The sequence below is a fragment of the Protopterus annectens genome, chromosome 5.part1 (genome assembly GCF_019279795.1).
Source record: "Protopterus annectens isolate FY-2018-M chromosome 5.part1, PAN1.0, whole genome shotgun sequence".
Classification (NCBI taxonomy): domain Eukaryota; kingdom Metazoa; phylum Chordata; order Ceratodontiformes; family Protopteridae; genus Protopterus; species Protopterus annectens.
The window spans coordinates 326,334,935-326,359,877 of NC_056736.1; the positions used below are offsets into that span (position 1 = coordinate 326,334,935).

At 36.7% G+C, this 24,943-nt stretch overlaps 1 long non-coding RNA gene across 1 annotated transcript in view; it reads left to right on the plus strand.

Annotated features, from left to right (window-relative positions):
* Nucleotides 1-24,943, plus strand: part of LOC122803404 — a 2,587,193-nt gene that overhangs the window by 1,889,814 nt on the left and 672,436 nt on the right. The window lies entirely within an intron of this gene.

Genomic DNA, 24,943 nt, shown 5'->3' on the forward strand with positions numbered 1-24,943 from the left:
CCCAGTTTGGGTTTGTGAAAGGAAGATCATGCCTCCTGAACCTGATCGACATTTTTGAGGCAGTCACTAAAGCTGTAGATGAGGGTAAGGTGGTTCACACAGCCTATCTTGACCTTGCCAAGGCTTTCAACACCATCCCCCATTCTGGAATTATAGCTAAACTCACTAAATTAGGTATAAATCCCTATGTCACAAGATGGGTTGCTAACTGGCTCACTGACAGAACCCACACTGTAAAAGCTGCAGACTCCAAATCTGACCTCAAACCAGTGACAAGTAGAGTACCACAGGGTTCAGTCATGGGACCTCTCCTGTTTGGTATCTACTTCTCTGAAGTATAGGCTAACACTGAAGGCCTCTTGCTAATGAAGTTTGCAGATGACTGCAAACTAGGAGCCATAGTCAAGTCCCCAAATGATGTGGACATCCTACAAAAGGGCCTCGCTGACACAGATGCCTGGTGTCAGAGCCATGGCCTCAAACTCAATGCCAAAAAGTGCAGTGTCATCCCCTTTGGTAAAATCTCTGTACCCATGAACTACCACATAGGCAGCAATATACTTAACACTGAATGTGTGAAAAGAGACCTTGGGACCCAGGTGGACAGTAGTCTCTCCTTTGATAGTCACATCACCACAGTAGTCAGGAAGTCCTTCTACGTGGCACACCTCATCATAAAAGGGTTCTCATCCAGGAAAAAAGTGGTCATTGTTCCCCTCTACTTGACACTTATTAGACCCATTATAGAGTACAACGCCCCTTTTAGAATGTACCTCACAAGACATCTGCAGCAGCTGGAAAGGCCAAAGAAGTTCCTCACAAAGATGATTACTGGCCTCAGACAAATGCCCTACACTGACCGTCTCAAAAAACTCCAACTTTATTCCGTAGCATATCACCTACTCCAAGGTGATCTCTGCCTAACATATAAAGCTATGTCAAACTCAGAGCTGTTGGACATGCCACACCTAAAGAAATCCCAATCCCTCCAAGCTACATGCTCTAGGGACCTAAACCTTGTCACCAGAATAAACAGGACATGCTGGAGGGATAGATTCCTGTCCCAGAGACTTCCCATACTCTGGAACAGGCTACCCATCTATGTCAAGCAAAGTTCTTCATTAGCACTCTTCAAGAAAAATCTTGATGAGTGGATGGGAAATAGAAAATGCACCCTGGGGATCACTTCTGTGTCGCTGCCCGACAGTGGGTAAGGAAAATAATTTTCTTGGATGGTATAAGCCAGGAAACCTTGTTGGCTAGGCTTATGTAGGCCCTTGGGCCGATAGCCTAGTACCTACCTATGAACCTATGAACCTATAGGTTCCCAACCATGTCCCAAGATTCACACTCCACATTCCTAAGCACCCTGGAGAATATTACGGTCCAACCTAACACTCTCATAATGGGCGACTTCAACTACCCTTCGATTAACTGGGAAAACTACTCATGTACCAATACACTTGCCCAACATTTTCTGGAATTCATTAATTCCAATGCCCTGGATCAACTCATTCTTAACCCCACTAGAGGTAGAAACATCCTTGACGTGGTCATTACTAACATGGGCGACCATGGCTCTCCACCAGTAGTCAACTCCTCCCTGGTTAGAGTGCATCACAAGCTAATCATCTTGAAAATCCACATACCTCCCACCCCCCCAACAAAGGTCACCACCATGAAAAACTTCTCCAAAGCTAACTTTGGGCAACTAAAAACAGTGGTGCCTAACTTCACGGCACCCATACAAATGGAGAATAGTTGCATGACTGCCATATCATACACCAATGCACTGTACGAACATGTACACTAATGCATAGATCTCGCCATACGCAATAGAACTAAGATGCTCTCCTCAAAAAAAAGGAAGCCAATCTGGTGGTCCCCTGCCATAAAAAAACTCTACAACAGAAGAAAGAAACTGATGCGGAATAAGGTGAAGTCCCAAGACTGGAAAAACTCCCTTATCAGCCTCAGCAAAAGGTTGAGATCCATCATCAAATCCTCTAAAGCTAGCTATGAAAACAGAATTGCAGCAGATAGTAAAGACAACCACAAGGCCTTCTATAGTTATGTAAAGAATCTCCATAGTAATACCCCGATTTGCTCTGAGCTACTGTATAATGGTATCTCCTATACTGAGCCAACAGATATTGCAAATATACTGGCGAACAGATTCAGTGCTAACTTTACCCCCCCCCCCAAAGGACCAATCACAATATCAGTAGATTGCCAGGCACCCAGTATTACTGCTGCACAGGTTAAAACAGCACTGTCCAAAGCCAAGAATACAGCTTCTATGGGACCTGACAGTATCCCTGGCTGTGTTCTAAATGAACTACAGAGTAAACTGGCACCTCACCTGTGTGCCCTGTTCAATCACAGCCTCACCTCAGGCTTTGTCCCTACCGAATGGAGCAGTGCTACAGTTATCCCTCTCCACAAAGGAGGAGTGACTACAGACCCCGGGAACTATCGTCCCATTAGCCTGAGAAGTCTGATATGCAAAGCTATGGAACACATCATCATGGGCCTAATAAACAAGGATATAGGGAATCTCCAAACTCTGGATCCTACACAATTTGGTTTTGTGAAAGGTAGATCATGCCTGCTCAACTTTGTTGACTTCTTTGTGTCAGTCACCAGAGCTGTGGATGAATGTAAGGTGGTTCATACAGCCTACCTTGATCTGGTCAAGGCCTTTGATATCATTCCCCACTCTGGAATCATAGAAAAACTTACTAAGCTAGGCATCAACCCCTATATTACTAGAAGTGTTGCAAATTGGCTCACAGATAGAACCCACAGTGTTAAAGAAGATGACTCCAAGTCAGACTGCCGACCAGTCACGAGTGGAATCCCACAGGGTTCAGTCCTGCGTCTTCTCCTGTTTGGTATCTACTTCTCTGAAGTCCAGGTCAACATGAAGGGACTCTGGTTGACAAAGATCACAGATGATTGCAAGTTGGGAGCTATTATTAACTCTCCACATGATGCTGACATCCTACACAAAGGCCTCAATGAGACCAATGACTGGTGTCAGAACAATGGCCTTAAGCTCAATGCCAAAAAATGTGTCTTCATCCCCTTTGGGAAAAACCCACTTCACTTGAATTACCACATTGATGGCAGTTCACTGAACACAGAAGGCATTATAAGAGATCTAGGAACACAGGTTGACAGCAGCCTCTCTTTTGACCACCACGTTGCCACTGTGCTCAGAAAGTCCTTCTATGTGGCACATCTCATTACTAAGGGTTTTGCATCCAGGAAGAAAGAGGTCATTGTCTCCCTTTACTCTTCCCTCATTAGGCTAATCATCGAGTACAATGCCCCATTTGGCATGTACCTCACTAGATACCTGCAGCAACTGGAGAGGCTGCAAAAGTACCTCACAAAGAGGATCTTAGGCCGTAAACACTTGTCCTATATGGACAGACTCAAAAAACGCCAACTATTCTCTGTCTCATATTGCCTACTTACAGATGATATCTGCTTGACTTACAAAGCCATGTCTGACCCAGCTCTGTTAGAAATGCTACATCTAAAGAAATCCCAATCCCTCCACACTACACGCTCCAGAGACCTCAACCTCATCACCGCAATAAACAGAACATGCTGGAGGGACAGGTTCATAACACAGAGACTGCCCATGCTATGGAATAGACTTCCCATATATGTCAAGCAGAGTACCTCACAGACTGTCTTCTAGGAAAAATCTTGATGAGTGGATGGGAAATAGAAAATTCAACCTGGAGATCACTCCAGTAGCTCTACTCGACAGAGGCACTAGGAACTAAATATAACCAAAAATACACCGAGGTACCACACAATAGCGTCTTTAATAACACAAAAAAAAAATAAGAACAGTGGTGAGCACTTTCGCAAAACTAATTGCTTCATCAGGTCTGATGAAGCAATTAGTTTTGCGAAAGCGCTCACCACTGTTCTTATTTATTTTTTGTGTTATTAAAGATGCTATTGTGTGGCACCTCGGTGTATTTTTGGTTATATATAGTTCTGGTTTTGTGCACCTGGGTTTTACCTGAAGCCGTTTCTCTCTTTATGCACTAGGAACTAAGGTTGGGTGGCACGATGCCAGGGTTATCCTATGGGCTAGGGTTGTAAAGGCTCCAGGGCCATTTGCCTAGTACTCACCTATGAATATATGAACAAATAAAAACAAAGCGTCCTCATGGATTTCTGCATGTCAAGGCATAGGTATAGAAAACAAATTTGCATAAACATAGATTTAGACTCTTAGGTTCATAGGTTCATAAATGTGTACTAGATTAATGACCACAAGGGCATTTGTAAGCCTAGCCATGCGTCCCAAATCTCTGACAAGTCCTGGTACCTTTGATAAGTGTAAGTTAGGGCTTGAGTGATGAAACTCTTGTAAGCAGAGGTCTGGGAGATGAACCATTTACATTTCTTTTAGTCTTAGTCTCCTACCTCACCCTAAAGTGCAACCGCCCAGGTAGGCACACACACACACACACACACACACACACACACACACACACACACACACACACACACACACACACACACACACACACACAGATAACATACATGTCCACACACATACTTATGGCACCAAGATCCAAATGTCTTCAATAAACTCACCTGCAACACAACTGCTTCCATAAGAGTGAATGGGTTACTGCTGTATTTTGATGGCATTCACTTTTTTCTCCAACAAATAAATTTAATGAAGCTCATTCATGCTCTAAATATTTTAGCAGTGTAAATGGAGAGCTGCTGGCATTTGCAGGGTAGAGCACCTAGCTAAGTGAGAATAGCCACTCCCTGAGATGATTGTTACATTGGTATGCAGCTCTGCCAGTGAGATCAACCTGCACTAATGGAATACCTTAGCAGTATGATAGTTTAAGAGTCAGAGAGGCTTACTGTAAGTGTAAAAACGGCCATGTTAAAACATCCCCCGCATGGTGAACCTTTCCAAATGCCATGTGTTTTTATATTTAAAAAGAAAATTTCAAAGATGTGTCACTATTAGTGTTTCTTACCATAAAAGTACAGAAAATGTATGTGTAATTAATGGAATTAATGAAACCTACCTAAACTAATGAACATGGCAGTCATACAATTTATGTTGTTTTCCTTTACCTCATTATCACTGATACTATTTTGGTGTTACAGGGTCATCTGCTTAAAAATCATTCATGTTAGAGATGCACACTTGTCATACTTGCGGACAATGTAATATAGACGGGGTAGAGTAAAACACACTGTTTTTCTCGCTTATGTGACTAGGAAAAATGGAAACTGAAGACTAATTACTTGCTATTGTTACCTGCAGATGTTATACTCACCAGAGACAAAGGCAGTTTCTTTATGGTACTGTTTAAAGAGGTATGGATGAGCTATAGATTCCCACTGGAGAGCTTTGTCAGGTTGGTCTTTTGACACCAGAATACAGTGGCGTCTAACATCTACGATAACGTTGAGCAAATTGTGAAACTCTGACCAATTGCTGCAGTATATTATCAGGATAATTAATGTCCAATGTATCATCCTTCTTTCTTACGCTATTGATCTAGTAATAATATATAATGTAGCTTGTTGGTAAAGTATCTCCACTAATGTAATGATTTCTCATATTTTTCTTTGGATGCTCATTTGCTCCTTAGAATTTTTTTATTGTGTACCTTGTAGTATAGTGCTAATAATAACCATTGTGTTGTTTGTTGAACTGTGGTGTTTAGACACTGTAGGATGATGATTAATAGATGTGTCCTAAATGAAGGATCTCCCCCTCCCTGTAGTAAAAAGAGAACAAAACAAAAAAAAAAGGAAGATAGGATAGAGATATACAGAGTCTTGGCAACCAGAGCCTGAGACAGAGTGATACAGACTTGGGGCCTATCAAAAAACAGAAAGAGATAAGCATTAGGGGAACTGATGTGAGTCAGTGAAGGAGTAAGACTGAGAAACAGCATCTGTAAAGACTTAGACAAGAAGCACCGAACTAGTGGTGGGTAGAGTTTTCTTTGTTATATCACAGCTTGTCTTGAAAAGACTGAACTGAAATTCTAAATTATAAGTGCAAGAATCTTTTTTTTTTTTTTGAAAGGGGTGGCATTGGACTTCAAATTATTTATGTAGAAGTTTTGAGACTGTGCTAAGGTTTAGTAATGAAAAACAATTACTTTAAATGTCCCTATATGAAGAAGTAAAGTCTATTGCCTTATTTTACAACTGTAAGTGTGGGGAGTGTCTTCTGTGTGGAGTCTGCATGTCCTCCCCGCGGTTGGGTGGGCATTCAAAAGATATGCGTAAATGGGCATTCCTTCATTGAAGGTTGAACGTCGAGCTGGTACCTCGGCGTTCGTGAAAATCTACTGCCAATCATTAGCGGACTGGAGTTCCGCTGTGACGACCCCTAACCGGGAAAAGCCAAAAGTCAACAACAACAACAACAATCTCTTAATGTTATGTGGAAATTAGTGATGTGTATTAAAAGTGTTTTTCCTCTTTGGAAAATCAAAATGGGCTAGAAGGACTTGAAGCATTAAAGTCAAATGGTGAATGTAGCCAAGTGTGTGTTCACGCTAAACTAATGCATTCATCCATCTGCAACTCCTTTTTCCATTTTTGCAAATGGCATCAGGTGTCACATCAGCAGTGATAGTTATAAAGAGTCATTGTTCACTAATCTAATAATTCCTCAAAATACTGCTGCATATTCTATTTAATTTTAACTTGTTCTTAATTATTTCTTACTATTTATGCATTACATTTCATGAGTGAAATATTGAAGAAGGATGTCTATTAACTGATTTACTTTGAACATATTTGTTGCACACAATAACATGAGATTAACATCAGATCCTAAGAAGCCACGTAAACATTTGCCATTATATATGCTGCAGCAAAACTTTGTTTAGCACAGTATGAGCATGAATATGCTAAAGCAAAAGAGAAGACAAAAAAGTGTATATGTGGGGAATCCATTCAAAAAGACAGGGCCAAGACACTGAAATGATAAAGGAATACTTATGATATGAGAGACCTGCAGCATGTTGCTTACTGGTTGTTGTTTGTCTTTCGGCTTTTCCCAGTTAGGAGTCGCCACAGTGGGAACTCCAGTCCGCTAATGACTGGCAGTAGATTTTCATGAACGCTGAGGTGCCAGCTCGATGTCCAACCTTCATTGAAGGCTCATCCATTTATGCATGTCTTTCGAATGCCCATCCAGCCACAGGGAGGACATGCAGACTCCACACAGAAGGCACTCCCCACACTTGAGCCAAGAATTGAACAGGAGAACCTCTTGCTGTGAGGCAACAATGCTACCGCTGCACCACCGCGGATATATTCTTCATGCAAGCTGGAGCACGTGGATAGCAAGTACTAGGATGAGCAGTTATATTTACTGCCCAGTATGGATCAAGTTCTGGGCAGAATGTATCTAAAACCACTCAAAATGGAACTCTTTTGGATCTAAATGTGAGCTGGAGGAAGAACCTCTAATACATAATCTAGAACCATTTAGACAGAGGTGACTACCAACTAAAGCATTATTCATATCTAATGTGCTTACTGTCATGTCATAACTAAAGCACCACTGCTCGGCCATATCAGTATTAGCATGAGTGAACAGGAAGGTATCTCATTGAAGCAGTGGGGTACAGTTAAGGAGGAAGTTATAGGAGTTACAGTACCACAGTTTCAAACTCTGTTTTCAAGGAAGAACAAGGAATTTGTATAAAACTAATCAATAAAACAATATAACAGATTAATCCATTGTGGTTCTTAAAAAGTTGTAATGACTTAACTCATTTAAACTGGTGACTCCGTTGTATCCCTAAAGTGAACTAAGTCACTCAACATGTTGTTAATATGTAGAAATGTTTATACCTTAACAAGAACTAAACTTCTAAGAAATGCCCTTTTTTTGTTGCTGTAGGGGACTGTGCCTTTCTGCAAACCTTAATGTGGGAGCTTTCCCCCATATTCTATACTTTTAAATAAAGTCCCTCTGAAATTACTGTATCTGAGGAATATAGGCAAATCAAAGGAGGCATTTTCATAAATTTGTGACTCACAATTTTAGCATTCGTATTTAAGATGGGTGCAAACTTTTTCTTAATTTATCTACTATAACAAACAGGGCCATCACAAAATTCACTTATTGTCATAGCACAAAGTAAGACACACATGTATACTATAATCTGATCCTTAGCTTGAATATACTGTGCCTCTTTACAAAGTAGCATGGTATCCCTGCAATCCCCTCTCCCTACATTTGAAATGCAGTTACATCAGCTCTTCATGTATATGTTATACATGTGAGCAGTGTACCCATTCTGATCCAGACATACATCCCAACCATTAAACAGTAAGTTGACCTAGAAATGTAAGCAAATGTAAGCTGCCATGTATGACAACATGCTCTTCTACACAGTATCTTATTTTTCATTTCTGCTCTGTTTTTTTTTAATCCACGTACCATGACAAAAATATGAAAGCATAGTAAATAAAGATGACTAACAGCATAAAACAACAGCAACAAAATGTTACTCTGGCTTCAGACTACTGCCTTCAAGGGACTGCAAAAGGCAAAATAACAAAAAAGTATGCATAGGCCAGTCACTTCATTTAAAAAGACTTAACAGAAAAGGAAGAAACAATAAAAATAATGAACAAGACATAATACCACAAGATAAAAAAGCAATAGGAACAGCTTTGAATATAATAGTAAAATACATTAAAATACAAAGAGAAAATAACATTTTCCAATTCGGGTAACATTTCAAATCACATAAGAGCAAAGTATGAAACCTTTAAAACCAAATCAGATTCTGTAATTTGTAAAAAAAAAAAAATGCATAGTTATCATTCATACTACATTGTTTATTGATTCTATTTGACATAAAACAGTAGCTGAAAGGGATGTATAATGATGACTTGTAAAAGGTAAAGCACTGGGGTTTTGTACCTTCTCTCTACTTATGTGGGTGGTTCTAAAACCAAGACTTTTGAATTGCCTCTTACTTTTAATTGTATAAATATGGTTACAGGAGAACCTAAGGGCATATTTTACACAGTCTGTGTTAAAACAAGCACAAAGTCAATCAAAAGAATACCATTAACAGAAGCAATCTTATATTATGTAGCTGCAGATAAATAATGGCTGTAAAATAAATAGTGCCATTGTACTGAACAAAAAAAAAACAAAAAAGCAAAACAGTTGACATTTTAGGGCCTAACTATATACAATATAATATGAGATACTCTTACCCCTGTTATATGAAAATTTAGGGACCAAAAGCTAAAACAGTTCTTAACTGAATTCCTTCTTGTTAGCTGTTACATGATTCCCTAAGCAATTAAGTGATGGAACTCTTAAATCACATGTCCTTAGATTTGTATGGAATACTACTGATGTGGACTTTAGTTTTAAAATGTTTAACAGGTTTACAAATAAAGGTCTGTCTGCTTGTAATACATACTATACAATAAATATTCATATTCTTCATCTTATCATGTACTCTATTGAGAAATAATAAATGAAAGATTACTTGCAAGGATGTAGACCAGTATTTTAAATAGACATGGCATGCAGGTCAGCATAAGCAACATGGTAATTTAAAATTACTAAAAAGTAGCTCACACAAGAAAATACTAATGAATGTCCAATATTTATAACAGGTGAGCAATAACTGAATAGACAATAAGTTTAAAATGACAGACAACTGCCTTCAGACCACTGTTTTAAAGGTTGAGACTATAATCACTTTAAAATAAATGGTACAGTAATTGAACTGAAGGTCAAAACAGCCCAGGCTCATCATGAGAGTATAAGTGAATGAACTAACCTTTGACTCCCTTCTGCTACACTACTATTATAATGGAGACAAGTAGAATGTTCTGACCTTACTAGTTTAACCCATAACTTAGGGTATCAGTATAGTACTGTGCATTGACATTTCTTATTTTCTATTATCTAAATCTTAAGCAAACCTTTTGTCATTTGATTGTTTAGTCTTTTTGTCTGACCTTCCACTATTGACATGTATTTATATTTGATCTTGAGAAATTTCATAGGGGTGTTTTATAAACTGAATATTTCACTCTCACATGAAAAATAGAACTACAATTAGCACTTAGTGTACTTGGTAGATCATAAAAACTTGTTAGCACTGGAGAATAATTTGCTTTTCAAGCTTACTTCTTTTCAAAGTTAGCAAGCAGTTTGGAAGTCACATAAACTGACTAAACTCCTTGTAATCTGCAGTTCAAAGTTAAAAATGTCAATGAAATCTAAAGTAATATATTGCTCATAGGCTTATATGTCATAGAACTATAAGAAAATGATGAAGAATGTGATATTTGCAATATTGAACTTTAAAGACGAAGACATTGCGCTATAATTTTAAAGGTCTTGGTGCTGCGGTAGCATTGTACCTCACAGTAAGACGCTGTCCGGTTCGATTCTTAGCTAGAGCGTCTTCTGCATGGAGACATGCGTGAATGGATGTACCTTCACTGAAGGTTGTGCATCAGGGCTGGTAACTCGGCACGTAAAAATCAACTACCAATCATTAGTGGAGCGGAGTTCCGCTGTGGCGACCCGTAACCGGGAAAAGCCGAAAGACACAACAACTGCAAATTGGAGAAGATAAAATGCAGCAGTCTTTCACTTAAAGAGTATAAGAATGAAAAATGTATACCTTAGTGTCCATAATATGGTAGTCACTGTTTATAGTTCTTGACTGTTAAACATATGATGCCTCTTTGAAACTTTAAATTCAGAAGTATGAATGCTTTTTAATTGATTAAACAAACTATAGAACAATTCACAAAACAGATGCATATGTTAGAATATAACAAAAAAATATTTATTTCACAAAAACTGAGATAAAAACAGCAGGCCTGGATTTAACACTCAAAAGTGCCACCTTTATACAGTTATAGCTTGTTAGTTAAGTATATTTTGTTTTAGCTATCTATTTACTTATTTTACTTGACCTCTGTTGACTGGGTTAGACCTGCTGGCCTGGTAGCCTCTTTTCACAGGAGATCTGAACTGGTATTGATACTTCCAAATGGAATTTAAATGTCTCAGTAGGAGTTGATGGAGGGAAGACATGCTTTAAAACTATGAAATGTTCTTATTGTTGAGATATGAAGAAAATGTAAAAGTTAATCTAGTAATATGGATATGCTTACTAAACTATACCACTGTGTTTCTCTTATTATATTCTTGCATTGAAAGAGAACTGAAAAATTCTCAGGTCTGTTTATAATATCATTTTGAATATAAAGCATTATAATAAGAGGTAACTTTTCATTTGTAAAATGCTACAAAGTATATCAATCTTAATATGATGTTATACATTATTATACTGGTTATAAACAGTAAATCTGGGAACTAATCAATCTCTTCACAGCATTATACTATCTTATATATTAAGCTTAGACTTAGACTATTTCAAATACTGCTTTGTTTACTTATTTATAAGTCAGGACATAGAAATTAATTATCATTTACCTGCTATTAGAAGCTGAATGTTTAAATTCCTAAGTCATAATCTTTTATACATGCATATACTTTAGGTAGACAGACTTACTCTGTACATAGTCGATATAGGTAGAGGATTGTCTACGTGACTTTTTCACTCAGAAAAGAGGTTTTAGACCTCATAGAGATGATTACTGGTTGTATTATTCAATGTTATACTTTTATAAATATGTTCGAATTTGCTTTTTAAGTGTCTAACAGAAATGAATGCACCTTACACATATGTGAAAGTTTAACAAGTTTTCTCCATAACTTATATGTCATTATAGACCTCAATCTTGTAATTTCAAGTAAATTGACATATATAAGCATAATATTAAATGTCTATTAATGTTAATGTTCTAAATAATAATATCAAAAGGAGAAATGTATTTAAGTATTTGAATTTACATAAGTTGCATTTGGTATTCCTTCAAGAAACTCATCTGGCAAGTGATGATTTAAATAAATTAAATTTCAACAACTATACAATACTGGCAAGTTTACAATTTAAACATAAGAAAAGAGGAGTAACTATTCTAGTTAGAAATTCAACCCTCTCTCCCAAAAAAAAATCAACATATCAGGATTCCCCAGGGATGTTCTGTTTAATAACCCTTGAAATTAATAGAAATATTTACACATTAGTTAATTTATACTGGATTCCAGGGGTTGGTATTAAAACAGTTAATACCTACTTTGAAGATATTATTCAACATGCTAACGGAAGTTTAATAATGGCAGGGGATTTTAATTGCATTATAGATGACAAAGATTCTGACTCAACATGTAAAAGAAAGAAATCACCCACATTGAGAGCCCTCTTGAAGTTTATTGATACAGCAGTAATTAAAGATATAAACCATTTTGCTAATTAGAACTCATTATTTTTCACTTTCTACTCCCATCGACATAAATCTCACTCACATATTGATAAAGTCTATGTTTCAAATGATCTAATAGTAAAATTAAGTAGAGTTAAGGTAATAGCATGTCCTTTATCAGATCATAGCGTGTTAGTTTTTGAAATACAATCAGAACCATATAGCTCCCTGCCTATTAGTAGAATACCCTCATACTTAACAAAGTTAAGAGTTTAAAGAATTCTCTTTAAATGAAATAAAGACTTTTCTGGAAATAAATATCACAGAAGATATTTCAGAAATATATATGGGACTCATTAAAAGCTTATACTTATGGTAAAACACTAATTTGGTTCATTTAGAAGAAAAAGTCATTGGAATAAAGATATGGTTGAGCTACAAACTAAACTTGACAAACTTAAACTAGAAATACAAAAAGGCAACACTAACCTAATTCCAGAATTAACACAAATTAATAGTAAATACTCTGAAATATTGCATCATAATACTATGATGTGCCTTGAGAAAATTAAATTAAACTCATACTCCATGAATCCTACAAACCAAAGACAACTGGCAAATAGAACAAAAATGATTAAATCTAGACAGATAAAAGAACTATACAACACTCACACAAAAAAGAAACTGATCTTAATAACATATTAGAAACTTTTAGACTTCATTACAATAATCTTAATTCTTAACAAAAATATTTCTAGTAAATTATCCCATCATCAGATAGACATTATTAATAAACCAGTAACTATGACTGAATTAAAATCACAAATCATTAAACTAAAAATAAACAAAGCACCAGTCCCAGATAACATTCTACCCACAATGTAAAGATTACCGTCTGGTCAGTCATTGTCTTTACTACTAAAAGTATACAATATAGCCAAAGAAGAATTATTAATACCCCCATCCTGGAGATATTTATTAATATCCCCAGTAATAAAACCTGGTAAGGATGAAAAATATTGTACATCATATAGACCTATATCCCTATTAAATATAGATTATAACATGTTTATGGCAATTTTTGCAAATAAAATCAAACATGTTCTTCCTTTACTAGTACATGAAGATCAAACAGGCTTCATAAAAGAAAAAAATACATATAATAACATTAAAAGAATCATAACTTTAATAGATCTTGCTAAACACAGAGACACAGACCTAACTTTAGCCTCCCTGGATCTAATGTATTTATAATATTAATATATCCTTATATGAAAACTCTTTAGCATATGTCAAATTAGGATCCCACAGCTCAGGCACCATTACAATTAAGAAATAAACTAAGCAAGGTTGTCCATTGTCATCTTCTCTATTTGCTTTACTGATATAGCCTTTTGCAAACAATATTAGATCACAAGACAATATTCAGGGCATAGAAATTACCAAAACATTAAACTTGAAACTTCAATTGTTCACAGAAGATGACTCACTGACTCTTTCCAATGCAAACCATTCCTTACAGGCATTATTTAATTCCATGACTAGTTTTCAAGAAGTTTCTGGTTTATTATTTAATGAAAATAAAACTAAGATATTGTCTCTGAGTTCCAAGAAAAATAATAAATTAGGTAAAAAATTCTCAAAATACTTAGTTAATGAGGGTAACCTCTGCTACCTAGGGGTTTACTTAACAGAATACCTAAATTACATGATTCTATTTAATTATAATAATGTAATAGACAAAATAGAAGCAATGATATCTAACTGGAACAAATATTTATACACAATGGAGGACAGACTATACCTGACTAATTCAGTTATATTTCCCCAAATATTATATCTTGTTCAAGGTTTTTCACTACCAGTACCCAGACATATAATACAAAAATATAATAAAATTATATTAAAATTTCTATGGTATCCAAATAAACCTGGAATTGCACTAAATAACCACTTGCCAAATTGGGAGGATGGAGGAATTAACCTTCCAGACATCGAGACATATGCCTTATCTGCTATTGATAAAACATTACCCTATGGCTAAATCCATCATATTCCTCTATATGGAAATTATTACATGAGCAGATATGTTCAGATATCATGCAAAATCAAATACAAGATAATTTAATATTTTTATCAAATATCTTCTATTGGACATTGAAAATATATATATTGGAAAATACAAACTTTAAAGCGTCATCGCATTTTATAAACCATATTCCATCCTTATTTAAAAAGTTTGTAAATATTAACCCTACTAATAAGTCTTGGATATTCTTAATTTTTCCATTAGTTTACACCTCCAATAATTTAGAAACTATTCAAATAAATAAAATGGAAATTTTAAAACAAGGAAAACTACTGTTCTGGCATCAATTAATAGAAATGTGTAACGTCCCATCCACTACCTATCTCATAGACAAATATAATATAAGTAACGACTCATGGCTATCTTTACAAACCCTGAGACAATTCTTATTAAATGAAATAGAAGTAATGCAAATTTCAGTCAGACAATACAACCTAAATTTATTGAATATTTTATATTTCTAAATTAACCTTACCAGGGGAATTGATACGTGTCTAACATTTATAAAATTATCAAAAAGTGAAGATATATCATAAAAAACTCTTATTGGAATTAGTTCACAATGGTAAATGGACATCCCCTGAAGAAGATGAGAAAAATTATATTCTAATATCTTCAAAACATGCCACACTATCACTTCATTGGCAATTGTACTCATGAAAATTCTTACATAGAAGTTTTATCACTCCTCATACAGTAGCTCTAATATTTGCTAGTGAAGATATTTGTTGGAGATGTGAAAGAAAATTCATAGCAAACTGGGAACATGTTTTTTATGATTGTATTAAATTAGAAACTTATTGGAGTAATGTAAATTATTTCTTTCAGACTATATTTAATGACAATTTCAATTTAACAAAATCATTGGTTTTGTTTAACTCCTCTACACCAAAATGTGTTTCAAGGAAAAGACTATCAGTTCTTTGGACATTACTAACCATTGCCCGAAAGATAATTACCATAAACTGGAAAAAGCAATCTTCTCCTTCCTTCAAGGAATTTAAAAATCTTACTTTGACTGCTGGTGAAATGGACATCAACCCACTAAATAACAGAACCAACAGAGCAACATCATGCTGGAGAAAATAGACAAAATTTCTAACTGAAATGATGCAATTATATCACAGAAACAAACATTAATTTAAATTGATTAAACACCTTTGTAAATAGTTGTGTTTTAATGTTCTAATAGTAATTTTAATTTACTGTTAGTTTCTGTTTCAATTTTCCTGTTGTAAACATGATTCATGATTTCATTATTGTACTATTTATTACTTGTTTAAACTGTAATATAATTGGGAAACTAATAAAAAATAAACAGAAAAAAATATTTATAACAAGCCAACAGGTAACAAACCACTCAATGGTATTGGTTTCAAAATAGTATTAAAAGGCTTGGATTTATTGAGGTTGGATAAATCTGTTGTATTTTGAATGTCTGCCAGCAGGGAGAGACTTTGGATGATTGGAGTAATAGAGTCCCTCACCTAAAAGGGGCCTTGCACTTGTCAGAACCATGAAGAAAACAAACAGAAATATGTCTTCACTTTGAAGACCCCAGAAAATGTCTCTTCCACTTAATACTGTAGCAAGCATCTGGCTACAGTTAGTCTGTTTAAGACACACTAAATGTTTCAGCACTTCAGCATTGACTGCAAATGCAATTTCATCATTTGTTGAAATTCTGTGATTTCCTTAACAAATGCTAGTACTACACTCCATATTTCTCAGTTGTTGAGAATTTCACTGAGATTTTTCCCTTATATTTTGGTCTGCTGCTCATAACATTTTTGATTTTCTAGTAAGTTGTTGAAGATTGAAGTCACTAAATAATGACATATATTTCAGTTTCAGATTTCATATCCATCAGGAATTGCATTCTAATGCAAAACCTGCTATTCTATAAAATGTTCTAAGTTTATATGAGCAATACATAAGGTCTGTCACTGATAGTAGGCCTATGACCCCATTATTTTTGGCTTTGTCCAAAATTCTTCCATTAAGAGGTTGAAAGATATGCTACTATCCTTCACCATTGTCTCTTGCTGATCATGTCCCTCCATGGTTTTAGGCATTAGGAGCAAAAAGAAAGTCTTCACCTTGAAGGGCAAAGTAGAAAAATGCTTTCCATCAGTGATGCAGACTTTAGAGCTTTATCCTTTATTCATAATGTCCAGAAAATGTATGCTAATGAAACACCTGCTAGTAACTTTATAGTGAATAAGAGTAAGAATTGAAAATGGTTCCTGAGCTTGGATATTTGTTCTTCCATTATTTTTGCTTCTCTCCAGAAGTTGAGAGGTATGGTTGTAGCTTAAGGGCCCCCAAGCATAATTGTAGCTCGGGCAGAGAAAAGAATGGCAGCTGCCCAATCCCAGGGAGTTGGCAGGGGTGATCAGTCATCAATACATTTTGTTTTTTTTTTGCTCATTATTTCACAGGTGAGGCATACTAAATCATGGAGTGGAACAAATTATGCCCCACAGTTGCTAAATGTCCCTTTCTGCCAGTGTAACTTCTTCACATTAATCATATTAATATCATATTGTTTCTTACTATAATGCAATTTTCAAAGAATTGAAATTTAAAAGCATTTTGCATATTTTCACTGTATGTTTTTTAAATGTAATAGTATACACCTTTCTTATTTCTAATAAATGTTGACTTGTGTTTAGTACCATAATTTTTTTACTGTCTTATCCACATAAAACAAGAACAATTTTCACATGTTGCAAAGTAAACTACATACAACTTATTGCACAGCTTTACATATATCCCTGTTATCAGATGTGTATATCTAGCTCTTTTTTTTATATGCATACATATACTACAGTTATAGCATATAAAAGTACTGCATTTACTCATTTAATACAGCATATGACCCAGATTAGGTCTACGTTTAAAAGCTTGATTTGGTTTCATTTAATACTTCCCTAATCTCTGGTGCACTAAGCAGAATAGGACAGCTCTTTCTAATAATTTCAAAAATATCAGCGTTAAATGTGATGTAGAGAAACACTTTTTTCTCTCTGAGATATATGTAGCACCTGTACTTTCCTGTTGCAAACACCGGGACATAGCTACATCACCCTGGCTTCCTTTAACATATTGCACATGCTTGCACATGCTTCTCTCCTCATTCTGTTTATAACCCAGAAATAAAACCCTTTTTCTCATAGCCTTCTAACTATGACAAAATCTTATGCTCTCTGTAATTAATCTTGCTCAGTGCAATAAATAAGAACATACAATGCTAGAAAACACGTCTTAGATACATACCACCCTTACTAGATGTGCATTTTTATCCATCTCTTTTCTATAGAAACTTGTATCATCATTCTTATTTAACATAGCCTTCATTAATTAAACATCTAAATAAAAAATTGTTTCCTGATGATAGCTCATAGTCTGGTAGTTAGCGCAGAGCATAAGCTATGAAATGTTAATGAGCTTCCTGAGGTAAAGGGTTTGATTCCCTCAGCCTTCATTTACCTTTTGTGTGACCTTTAGCAAGTTACTTAATCAGACAGTGCTTTGAGGCAAGTAAGGAATTGCATTAAAAACCAATAAGGAATTGGCCGTCTTTTCAGTGGTCTCCTGGATTGCATGCCTCATAACTATGTATGAATCTATACTGAATCACAGCTTTTTTGTAGTATTGCTCAAACCTCACCTCTATTCCTATCCATATAAAGACTGTATTGTCAATAAAGTGACATTAACATGGTGAATATTTTAACAATGGAGCAATATAACTCTTCATATCTTCCCACCAAGCCTGCTAAATATCATCATAAATCAAGACTACTGCTGTGCTCCTATCAGTAACTAAAGTCAGTTTACAATACATATTATCAACAAAAAACACAGTGTTTCTAATACAGTCTTTAAACCATGCCAATTTTCCTTGCATTTTCCTAGTTTTGTCATTATTACAAGTACTATAGATACCTAAAAAGTCAGTTACAGCATCCATTCTTTCCTGGCAGGGGAGTAATAGTACACAAAGAATGAATAACCAATGAAGCAAAGATTGTCTGAATTATTACATCATTATCTATTCTTAGTAATTTTAGCAAACAACCTTTTTATGTTTTTTTGTGTATAACTTCCAGTGTTTGCAATATAAAGTTGCACGGGAATGGCTCAGTTACCCATCGTCCAAAGGATTAGGTCTCAATGTAGGACTGATAGAGTCTTTATACATCTTTCATAAACCATAGTTTATTGGAACACAGACAGCAAGAACAAATAAAAACTAATTCAAATCATCATTGATTTCCCTTACCAACATATAGCTCATATAAATATTAGTAGCATACCTATACATTTTAAAAATATCCATACATTTAGCAGCATTTTAAACATTTAATGCTTTTAACATCGGTTTCATTGTATTAATATAGTCCACTCTAGCCATTAAAACAATACTCCCTCCATTGTCAGTAGCATTGACCTCTGTCATAATTTAAAACAAAAACAGTAAATGTTTTTCTTTAATTCATATTTAAGGTATTAAAACATTTGAGTTATACATTTAGATGGAGTATTACTTGAAAAAATATAAATACTGTACATAAGCTACATAGTCTAAGAATCTGCAATAGTGATTGTTTTATACAAACTCCTTAGTGCCATGTAAAATTGTATAAATGCCTCTGTTCTATTCTACTCATTTTCTGTTTAAAATTTCTATGCAATTGTAATATACTGTTCAATTACACTTGTTAAAAATTGAGTATATGTATAGCAAAGAGCACTGAAATATAAATATTGCCAACATGTCTTTTATCAGAGAATATGTCTCATTGTCGACCAGTACCATTGGGGTGACAATATGCAGTCAAACTTAGAAGTTTACGATTTCCACAGCATCTGAACATGTGGAAAACTTAACACATTCATTCTGTGTATAATAATTAGTGGTTTAATTGTCGCCTTCAGCTCAAACCCATACTAAAAATGTTAAATTCTGAATTATTATACATAGCAAGTTATTATAGTTCAAAGAAAAACAAATCTTTGTAACATTACTATCACATTAAGATAATTCATTAATTCAGACTACTAAAACAACTAAGAAGTGAAATAAATATGCTATATATATTTTAGCTATCTTGGTATGAGTAAAAAGCAAGTTTCTTATTCTGAATGGACTGAACAGCCTTCACAATTTCTATGTACAATTATAAAAATACAAGATCTTACTGTAAACATTTCTAACATAGAAGCAAGAAAAAAAAAGAACCGACTCCAACAAAGAATTCTTGAGTGTCTTAAGTGTCTTTATTAAGATATACAGTGAAATATGCAATAACAATCAATCAAAAAATATCTTGATAGTGGGAGCTATAAGATGTAAAAGTTCATAACTACTTGTGCAATAGTGATAGTTTAGGTTTCCCAGTATATAGCTGGATAGTTCAGATCACACATGAAATGTTATTTGTAACTATTACTAACTTGATGCATCCTGTATAGACACTTGTGCAATCATACCATTCCAGCTCCCACACCTAAGCCACCACTAGTCTGGCTAGTCCAGTCAAACTCACCAGACAGGAGCACCAAGAAGCCTTCCAACTCTGTGAGCTGTTTCTGTGTTCTTTGTCCAAACCATGTGTTAAACAAGTGCTTGGCTATGCCCCTTTCTTTGCTTTTGGCATGCAGTAATCATATCTATTATATTTTCTGAGTCCTATTATGGCTACCCACAGCATTGATGTCTTGTAGGACTACCTGCCCTACTTGGTCCTGATAAAACATGTCTGATTTACCACTGGACAGGATGCACATGGCATTTACATGAGGGACTTACAGGAACACTTCAGTCTCCTGGGTGGTGAACTTTTTCATCAGTAGCCTCTCACATGTGCCCATGGCAAGACATGTACACAAATAGCTTAAACTTGCTGGTCATTGTTTTTGTACATGGCTTTCTGCAGGAGTCTAGTATGTATGTGCACTGTCCTCCTCCACTTGGTCATCCCTTATCTGTCCCATGTCATGCTGTGACTATTCTCTCTTTCCTATACAAACTGCAGTAAAGGAAATTTTACAACAACATCAATGTAATGAATCCCATATTACTATGCATACCCTGTTTCATGCAATATGCAGTAGCGTGCCTCAATCTATATGCAGGGGCTATTGTGTCCTGAATAGAATGTTCTGTGCTAAATTAAACCTCATAAAGGTGGAGGGATTGTTTTGATGGAGTCTGATGAACATGTTAACAGCCTGAACCTGTTGCTAAACAGTGATAATGTTAATAAAGTGTCTATGAATGAAATGAAAGTTACTTTATAGTTAAAAGATCTGTAGCCAGATGATTTAAGACTAAATGATGTTATTTCAGATTCCACTTACCATTTATTACAGATCAAAATTCCAGTAACACCTTATATACCTGGGATTCCAAAAACCCATAAGAGCCTGAATAACCCAAAATTTAGACCTATAATTTCAGCTAAGTGGAGCAAAACTGAGACATAAGTACTACTGGTGCATAGAAAATTGAAAGATATTTTAAACATCTCCCCTAACATCCTTCAGGACTCATTGTGCCTCCTGGATTTTTTACACGCTATAAAGATTGACTCTGGAAATTTGTCTGTCACAGCTGATATATAGAACATGCATACAGTTATCCCCATGATATAAGTAGAATCATGGTCAAATGGGGCCCTATGCAGGGTAATAAATCACACCAATCCCCCTGCCCAGCCATTCCAGTCTCCCATTACTTGGCTGTTTCTCCTCACTTACCACAAACACTGTTCGAACCTGTCAGTGTGTTTACTATTTTCTTCTTTAGTTCTACAATTATTATAGATATTTAGATTTAATTTAAAACTTTTATTTCAAGTTTTATAGCAAACACTGATAGCCACTTGATAAACAAAAACAATACATTCTCACAATGAAATAGACTTAGCATGAACAACAGTGAAGTTCTCTGCTGTTGAAACTCAAATTCATCGAAACTGCATTGAAACCCACATTCAAAGAATTGCATATGGCCAGTGACAAATTAAATTTACCTCTGGGCTGTTTTCATACCATAGGCCCTTTGCACACATTTTTAGGGCTAAGCATCCATACACATGTTCTTTGATTCATCTTCCTGACTGTATTAAACTTTATTCCTAGTATGTCAAAACTGTTTCCTTGTGCTCATTGTAAGCAGTAAATAAACTACAAATTACTACAGCACTCGACTTTCCTCACTTGTCAAGAGGAAAACAGTACTTAGTACTTAAATTAATAAGCACCTATCCAGGCATGTCCATGGGTCAGCTCCTGGTGTTTTCTCCTCTCCATCTGATGAATCTGGGAATCTTGGGGCAATGTAGCAATTGCCTCATGTACACTGACAACCCTCTCCACCTACCACCCAACACTACAACCTGTGAGAGATGCACTTATATAGCCAAACTGGAAGCCAAGTTTTCTCCAGCCAAGACTGGACTAGTCAGTCAAGAGGAGAAGGTTAGCACCTGCACCACACTACACCACACTCAACACATAGTCCTTCAAAACCCACACATAGAAACACAAAGCACACACCCACATTCATGGAGGCTCTCAATAAAAATCTGCCCAAGCAACAGAGACCTCCCAAGCTGAAACGCAGACAATGACCACCCCCAACACTACCCAAATGACACATAGCCCACAAAATCAGTGTGCCACTCAACCTCAGCCCATAAGGCAAAACAATGTACCTAACACACTAGTCATAGGTGACTCTGTAGTCAGGCACACTGATGTCCCAATCACCAGGCTAAACAAGGAGAAAGTTACTGTCAGCTGCCTGTCAGGTGCCAGGATCTTCCACATAACGCATGCACTCAGGTCACTCCACAACATGTACAAATATGACTCTGTCATTGTCCATGTTGGTGTGAATGACCTGAGACGTACCTCCTTGGACAACATCAAAAGAAACATGGAGGAGCTCTCGGATCTTGTGGCCCAGGAAGGTATGACCCTAGACCTGAGTAGCATCCTGCCATCACCCAGAATGATACCACAGTACAAGCAGAAAATGATTTGACTTCAACAATTGGCTAAGCTTCTGATGTCATTCTAAGGGTATCCAGTATATGTCTAACTAGGACGACATGCTCGACAGACCACAATGCTTTTCCAGAGATAGCCTGCATTTTTCGCCCCTGATATTCCGAATACTGGCTAAGGCTCTTGTCACTCTATAGTGCCTTTTTAAGGCAAGGTTCAAATGCTAAATGCACCACCATAGCAGGTACAAGAAAGCAAACTCTGAGGGTAATGCTACTCAATGCTAGAAGTCTAAACCTCAAAATGCACTCACTCGAGGCACTCCTTAAAATGGAAAACATCAACATCTGTGCAGTGACAGAGACCTGGTTCAAGGCTCCAGAGAGCACCCCTGCATCACTAGCCTGTAATTCATACCACACCTTTTGGCCACCTAACCTGGACTAAAACACTAAAGGTGGAGGTGTGTCCATAATCTTTAAGGATATCCACACCTCCAGGCTAGTTGCTCAACATAATGCATCCAAAATTATCCAAGTGCAACTAACACTGGGCAAAACTGCAATCCAGGTTGTAGCTTGTTACAGATCCCCCACCATGCCCCAGGATTCCCGCTCTTCATTTCTTAAGATACTGCAAAATATTAAGGTACAACCCAATACCTTAATTATGGGCAATTTCAACAACCCCACCAACAAATGGTAAAACTACTCATGTACCAACTCATTCGCTCAACGTTTTCTGGAATTCATAAATTCCAATGCCTTGGATCAGCTTGTCCACACCCTCACCAGGGGCAGCAATATCCTGGACCTGGTAATTACCAATATGGGTAACTGGTGTTCCATGCCAGAGGTCATCTCTTCGCTGGTCAGATCCGACCACAAGCTATTCACCCTAGACCTCCATATCCCACCCCACCCCCATTAAGGAAACCACCATCAAAAACTACTCCAAACCCAACTTCATGTTTCTTAAGACAGAAGTGGCAAACTTCGTGACACCCATGCAGACGGAAAATAGAAGTACGAGTGCTGAATCTTACTCAAATGCACTGTATAAGTACATACACGAATGCATGGATCATGCCATCCCCAAAAGAGCCAAGGCACTATCCTCCAAAAAAGGAAGCCAATCTGGTGGTCCCCTGCCATGAACAAACTCTACAGTAGAAGAAAGAAGCTGTTGCAAAAAAGAGTAAAATCCCAAGATTGGAGGGACTCCCTGGTCAGCCTCAGCAAGAAGCTGAGATCCCTCATAAAATCCTCCAAAGCCAGTTATGAATATAAAATCGCCATTGATTCCAAAGACAACCACAAAGCATTCTACAGCTATGTCAAGAATCTCAATGGCAACACTCAGATCTGCTCTGAGCTACAGCACAATGGCACTAAATATACAGAACCAACCAATATTGCCAACATCTTGGCAGATAGGTTCAGTGCTAACTTTACCAACTTTAACCCTCCAGATGGCCCGTCTTAATAGTGGAAGAATGTAAAGACCCTGTAATCACGGATGAACAAGTAAAGATCGTACTCTCCAAAGCCAAGAACACAGCATCCATGAGACCAGACAATAACCCAGTCTGAGTACTGCATGAACTACACAATGAACTGGCACTCCATGTTCGAACCATGTTCAGTCATAGCCTCACCTCAGACTATGTGCCTACTGAATAGCACACAGTGACGGTTATCCCACTCCACAAAAAAAGTGCCACCACGGACCCTGGAAACTACTGCCCCATTAACCTGACAAGCCTGGTCTGCAAGGCCATGGAGCATATCATCTTGGAGCTTATAAACAAAGACATAGGTAACCTCCAAACCCTGGACCCCACTCAGTTTTGGTTTGTAAAAGGTAGATTATGTCTACTAAACCTGATTGACTTCTTTGAAGCAGTCACTAGAGCCACAGACGAGGGCAAGGTAGTGCACACAGCCTATCTTGACCACGCCAAGGCTTTCAATACCATCCCCCACTCTGGAATTATAGATAAACTCAGTAACTTGGGCATAAATCCCTATGTCATAAGATGAGAAGCCAAATGGCTCACTGACAGAACCCACACAGTAAAAGTAGCCAACTCCAAGTCCGACTTCAGACCAGTGACAAGTGGAGTACAACAGGGTTCGGTCCTGGGTCCTCTCCTGTTTGGCATCTACTTCTCTGAAGTGCAGGCCAACACAGATGGTCTTTAGCTAACAAAGTTCACAGATGACTGCAAACTGGGAGCCATAATAAAATCATTTAATGATGTAGACATTCTACAAAAGGGCCTCACAAAGACAGATGCTTGGTGTCAAAGTCGTGGCCTCAAGCTCAATGCCAAGAAGTGGATTGTCATCCCCTTTGGGAAAACTCAGTACCCATGAACTACCACATAGGCAGAAGCTCACTAAACACTGAAAGTGTGATAAGAGACCTCGGGTCACAGGTGGACAGTAGTCTCTCCTTTGATAACCACATCAC